Below are 6,385 nucleotides of genomic sequence, written 5' to 3'. Positions count from 1 at the left end.
ACCCCAACCCCACTATCCCCCATCCCCAAACCCACTGCCCGCCCGAGATGGGGATTTGTGACTTTTTCAGACCTGCACCTGCCAGTCTAAAAATGGAACTGTGTGAGAAAAGGTCCTTGAGTGGCCATTCAAGGGCAGCACGGTGGCACAGTGGTTAGCACTGCTGCCTCACAGCGCCAGAGACACAGGTTCAATTCCGGCCTTGAGTCACTGTCTGTGTGGAGTCTGCACGCTCTCCCTGTGTCTACGTGGGTTCCCTCTGGGTGCTCTGGTTTCCTCTCACAGTCTGAAAGTTGACTTGGTTAGGTGCACTGGCCATGCTAAATTCTCCTTCAGTGTACCCGAACAGGCACTGGAGAGTGACAAGATTTTCGTAGGAACTTCATTACTGTGGAGGGGTGCAGAGGAGATTCACTAGATTGATTCCAGAGTTGAGAGGGTTGGCTTATGAGGAGAGACCCACTGGGAAATTGTGTCTGGGTCTGGGCAGGCAGGATCCCAGCAGGAATCCTGTCCATGCAATTTTACACTATCCCCTTCTGCTTCTCAGAACCTGTGATGGTGGTGAGGAGGGGGTGGGCTTGGGGTGGGGGGGTGGAGCGGAGGGCAGTGTAAAATTCCTGTTAATGTGCTAGCCTTAAATGAGTATCGTTCGGTTATTTGTGCTTCTTTTTGGTCACCGGATAAACTAAATCAGCAAAGTAGGTCATTTGTGTGAGTGACAAAGAACAACGAGGAAGGTATGGCACAGGAACAGCCCCTTCGGCCCTCCAAGCCTGTGCTGATCATGATGTCCTGACTAAACTAAAAAAACCTTCTGCCCTTACTCCATCCGTATCCATCCGTATCCCTCTACTCCCTCCCTATTCATGGACCCATCCAGGCGCCTTGCGGTAGAGCTCAATTCTGCTCACAGCTGTTGTCCACACAAGCACTTGAAGGAGTTAATGGATAATCCTCGGAAGCTAAGGACCCTGTCTGAATTTTCCCTCCTCAATTCAGGACACCGGCATGAATTATCACAATTATCAGCTCAATTCTGGACTTGAACTGGGTACAGTTATGTAAAACGCTGGTTAGGCCACATTTGGAATACTGTGTGCAATTCTGATCCCCACATCACCAGAAGGACATGGAGCTTTGGAGAGAGTACAGAAAAGGTTTACCAGGATGTTGCCTGGTATGGAGTGTATTGGCTATGATGAGAGATTGAATAAACTGGGATTGTTCTCCCTGGAAAGAGGGAGGCTGAGGGGTGACCTGATAGTAGTTGAGAAAATTACGAGGGGCAGAGATAGGGTGAACAGTTGGAAGCTTTTTCCAAGGCTGAAATGACAAGGGGGCACAAGTTCAAGATAAAGGGGGAAAGGTTCAATGGAGATGTGCGGGGGAAGTTTTTACACAGAGGGTGGTGGGGGCCTGGAATGCACAGCCAAGTGATGTGCTTGAGGTAGACCCCTTAGTGACATTTAAGACTTATCTGGATAGACACATGAACAGGTGGAGTCTAGACGGATAAGGCGGTTGGTCTAGATAGGACAATGTGACTGGTGCAGGCTTGGTGGGCCTGAGGGGCTGTTCCTGTGCTGTACTGTTCTTCGTTCTTTATTGTTTAAACCTGAAATAGTTTATTACACCCATCTGGCATCTGATTGCAACCCCACACAAATGGCATGGCTCAGAAGGAGTGCAAATTAAGCCTAATATCCTGGGTGCCACAGGAGTCATCTCTCTGGTGTTTTGCTTCAGTTTTTTGAGCCTCAGTGAGATTTGGTCTGGATTTTCTGCGTCTTTAATTGTATCTTTATGACATCTGTACAAGCCGTAATAAAAATTCAAAAGCTTCCGTGACTGCAGGGTCTTAAAAACACTGTGCCTGAAGTGCACCAATGACAGTTAGATGGCTTGACACTTTAATTTGCCTAATTAGAGGAGGAATATATGAGCCCAATATTTATAGGAAGGCAGAGAAAGTGTGGGAGAGTGTGTTAGTGCAGAGGAGGCCCAGTGAGGTCAAGGATATAAAGGTTCTGCCAAATTTAAAGGCAGTGTTGTATGTTGTATATATTTGTGTTATTCATTCCGACACCGGCATTGCTGGCTGGCCAGCATTTATTGTCCATCCCTAGTCACCCTTGGCCAGGCCATTTCAGAGGGCAGTTGAGAATCAACCGCATTGCTGTGACTCTGGAGTCATACATAGGCCAGGCCAGATAGGGTGACAGGTTTCCTTCCCTAAAGGACATTAAAAAAAAATCTCTACATTAAAAAATGTAGAGACCATCCTTGAGTGGGAATTACATGGCAACCTGCCACTATGAGGTGACCCATCATTGGTTGGCGATGGGATCATCTGGTCCTGCCATTGTAAATGGGGTTTTCCTTTAAATTCGCCTCTCCCCTTTAGGAAACCCACTGGTGTGAATGACCAGAAAGTTCTGATCCTGATTTCTAAGTATGCATAAGATTTAATTGCAAGAGTTTTAAAATATCTCTGCAATCCAATATCTGGACTTGAACTGGTTACAGTTATGTAAAATGCTGGTTAGGCCACATTTTGAATACTGTGTGCAATTCTGATCACCATCCTACTAGAAGGACGTGGAGGCTTTGGAGAAAGTACATCACAAAATGTCTACACTCTTACACTCATGCTTACAGCTCAAGTTCCAGTAGCTTCTGTGGTATCTGTTTACTTTGTTCTGAGTCCACACCCAGGCCTAATCAATCAACACATTGAGTATAGATTAACTTAATCAAACACAGAGAAATTAAACCATTAAAGGCAGAACTTCACTGTAGCTTTTTCTTTTGCTTTTCACCTGGCCAATTCAACAGTAAACTTTGGATTGTCCCACGCTTCTGTGATCACAGGGCAGACTAGGAATTGAGGGTGGTGGGAGGAGGGGTGTGGAGTAAATGAAGGTGGGAGTGTTATGGAGGAAAGGGAGCAGCAAACAGGAGGGAGTGAGATGTCTGGGTGAAAGGTGAAAGGCCATTGATTACAGCGACCTTTGATCAGCAGTGGAAAGAAAATGAAAAATTCCTTGAGGAGCCAGGGGAAGCACTCCAGCTTCAGTTGGACCACTAGTAGTGCTGTAAAAGGCACATATCTCCTTCAGTCAAACAGCTCCCATCTCCATTTACTGTCAGGTCTCTGGGATGGACAGATGATCATTTTCAAAGTTGACTTTGTTTCCCAATTGCAATGGGGGAGCCTGATTGAAAATGTTAATGAAGAATCCCGCACAATATTAAGCCTGCCACTGTGAATAGGTTGGGGATACAGTCTCTGCCTTTAAAAAAAATTCTTCCCCTCATCCTGTGGAAATGTATGTCAAAGCCATGATGAGATTTGTGTTTGCCTTGGGGCCCTGATAGTCTTGTAATAGTATTAGATGTGCATTTTTAACATCCAGCATATCTTAATGAAAAGAGGGACTGTTCAATACAGGAAGAAAATATATCATCTACCTTCTTGCAAATGTAGCATTCTCACTAACTAAAGTTTATTTACTTGTCACAAGTAGGCTTACATTAACACTGCAATGAAGTTACTGTGAAAATGCCCTAGTCACCACACTCTGGTGCCTTGGAGAATTTAGCATGGTCAATGCACCTAACAAGTAATTCTTTTTGGATTGTGGGAGGAAACTGGTGCACCCGGAGGAAACCCACGTAGGCAACATGCAGACTCCGCACAGACAGTGACCCAAGCTGGGAATCGAACTAGGTCTCTGGCGTCGTGAGGCAGCAGTGGTAACCACTGTACCACTATGCTTCCCACAGTGCGGAAGAATATAAACATTGCCAAATGTGTGGGGACAGAATGATTTGAAGAGCTTTAAGTCAGTTTAAAGATTCTAATACCATGCAAGTTGTTGTTGTTGAACATAGAAACTGTGCAGATATTTTAGAATCGTAAGTGCATTTATCAATTTCTGGCAAGTGATACCACTATTTGTGATTCAAGTTGACGTTTTGTGGCAATACAGACCTTTGCGGGTTAACTGAGGTTTTATTGGAAACTGCAACCTATAAATGTTGCATGTCCAATAACTGGATGACTAAACATTTTAACCAGTGCTGATTTTCCACTTCTTCTGCTAATTTCCCACAGAATTGCACCTCAGCGTAATTCTATTCCTAAACTATCTGCAAAAGAACAGAGGGAATGTGTGGCGTACCACTTAATCTATTTCCAATGTTTCTTATTTTCTCGTCAACCAAGCTGGGGAGAAGGGTCACGTGAAAATAAACTTGCTAGGCCACAAATGGACTACTTCTGTGCTGCAAATTTTATGTATTTAAGGACAAGTAATTAAGTGGCAACTTGTTCTGAGCAAGAATGGACAAAGTAGGAGGACTGATAGGTTGGCACAATTCCACATTACCTCTCAGACCGGGGCTTGGATCGAGTCCACACTGATGGGATAGAATTATATTTTCTTTGCCAGTTGTAAACAATGCCAGTAAATTATATTTGATAGCTCCACTCTGGTTTCTGATTTGTATGGGTGCATTGCAGCAAACTGCTATAAAATTATAGTATTATATTAGCAGACTGAATTAGAGAGAGTCATAACATGCTTTGGGAATGGAATTGGCCTCATAATTCTAGGATTTACACTGAGGCAGATGGTGGGACAAAACTAGTTAGCAGTTGACCCAAGCTGATCTGACATAGCTAAGAGTAATTCTTCCTAATACTTGGGTCCAAGTTTTCATGGGCCCATATGATAGGATTGGAGGTGGGGGGAGGGGTTGACGTTAGGTTTAGCCTTAGGAGGACCAATGTAAGGATGCAAAGATGCACTTTTACAGACATCATTTGTGAATGCCAAAAGTACTTATTAATAAGAATTGTACAGCAGTCGCATAGGCTGTAGGTTTCCCACAGTGGCATAGTAGTTAGTACTGCTACCTTACAGTGTAGAAACCTGGGTTCTACATGTCTGTGTAGAGTTTGCATGTTCTCCCCATGTCTGTGTGGGTTTCCTCCAGGTACTCCAGTTTCTTCCCATATCCCAAAGATGTGGGAGTTAGATGGATTGGCCATGTTAAATAGTCCCTTCGTGCCCCAGGATTTGTAGTGCAAATATGTGGGTTTACTGGGATAGAGAGGAGGCAAATGCCTGGGAGGGGTGCTGTTTTGGAGAACAGGCATGGACTCAATGGGCCAAATGGCTTCCTTTTGCACGGCAGCGATTCTGGGAGTGATTCTATGAAAATGTCTCTACCTAGGAGCCTCTCTCACCATGGAGTGATTCCACACCCTGAGTCCCAGTTGGCCACCCTGGTCAGGTGACCTTTATTCCACTGTGTTGCCCTTAAAGAGACATAATCACCAAAAAGGGGTTATGTTTGCTCCCTCCTTACAGTGGTTCTTGGATCATGGGGTTACGTAAACAAAACACAGGCAGCAAAGGGTGTTTGGCTGCCATTAAATTTGTTCATTTATTGAACCCACATAGCCACAGTGCAAACCTCATTACAAGTTGACTGAAATTTACAATCGCCCAAGTGGCTGTTTGTTATGGTTGTAGGTCTTGATCTGGAGATGACCAGTCCTTGCACTTCTCCTGACTGCAGCAACTGCCTTTGATATTGCCCCTTTTTCATAATGTTCAAATCACACTATCACACACCAAGATTCTATTAACATTTCACTGGATTGCCCCTTTCTTCCCCCCACTTTACTCCAGTCCTGGGCTATCCAGAACTGCTATGGGAATTAATAATTCCCCTGATTTACATCCAACAGAAGGATAACATCATTTCCCTCCCACAGATGAGAGGTGCTAAGCTCGCAGCTTATTCAGGTGTAAATGCTCCTTTTATTCTCAACTGCTCTTAATTCATCATTACAGTTAACCTGTGTCATTGTCCAGTTACAGTTGCTCCTTAAATCAATCATGTCAAAAGCAAAGTATTGCGGATGCTGGAATCTGAAACAAAATTGGAAAATGCTGGAAAACCTCAGCAGGTCTGACAGTATCTGTGAAGAGAGAATGAAGCCAATGTTTTGAGCCTGGGTGACCCTTCATCAGAGCTGAAGACAGGGAAAATTGGACAAGATTTAGACTGTGAGGGTTGGGGGTTGGTGGGCGGAGGGAAGGTGGGGGAATGCCATAGACAGAAAGACAAAGGAAATGTAGACAGTGATGATAAAGGCTGAGAATAGTGCTAATAGTGTCCATTAAGAGACTGGAATGTGTAAATGGCAGACTGAAGGTATAGAGTATCAAAGAATAACCTGAAGCATGTGGCAGTTGGCCCTAGTGAGGTGGGAGGAGGGGAAAACAAGATGGAAGTCAAGAATTTTGGAGTGGAAAAATAAGAATATAAAGTAATAGAAATGCATGAATAAGATGAAAAGAGAGAA

This window comes from Carcharhinus amblyrhynchos, chromosome 5 (assembly GCF_965287045.1).
Source record: "Carcharhinus amblyrhynchos chromosome 5, sCarAmb.v2.hapA, whole genome shotgun sequence".
In the NCBI taxonomy this organism is placed as follows: domain Eukaryota; kingdom Metazoa; phylum Chordata; class Chondrichthyes; order Carcharhiniformes; family Carcharhinidae; genus Carcharhinus; species Carcharhinus amblyrhynchos.
Note: the sequence above shows the minus strand (reverse complement) of the source record.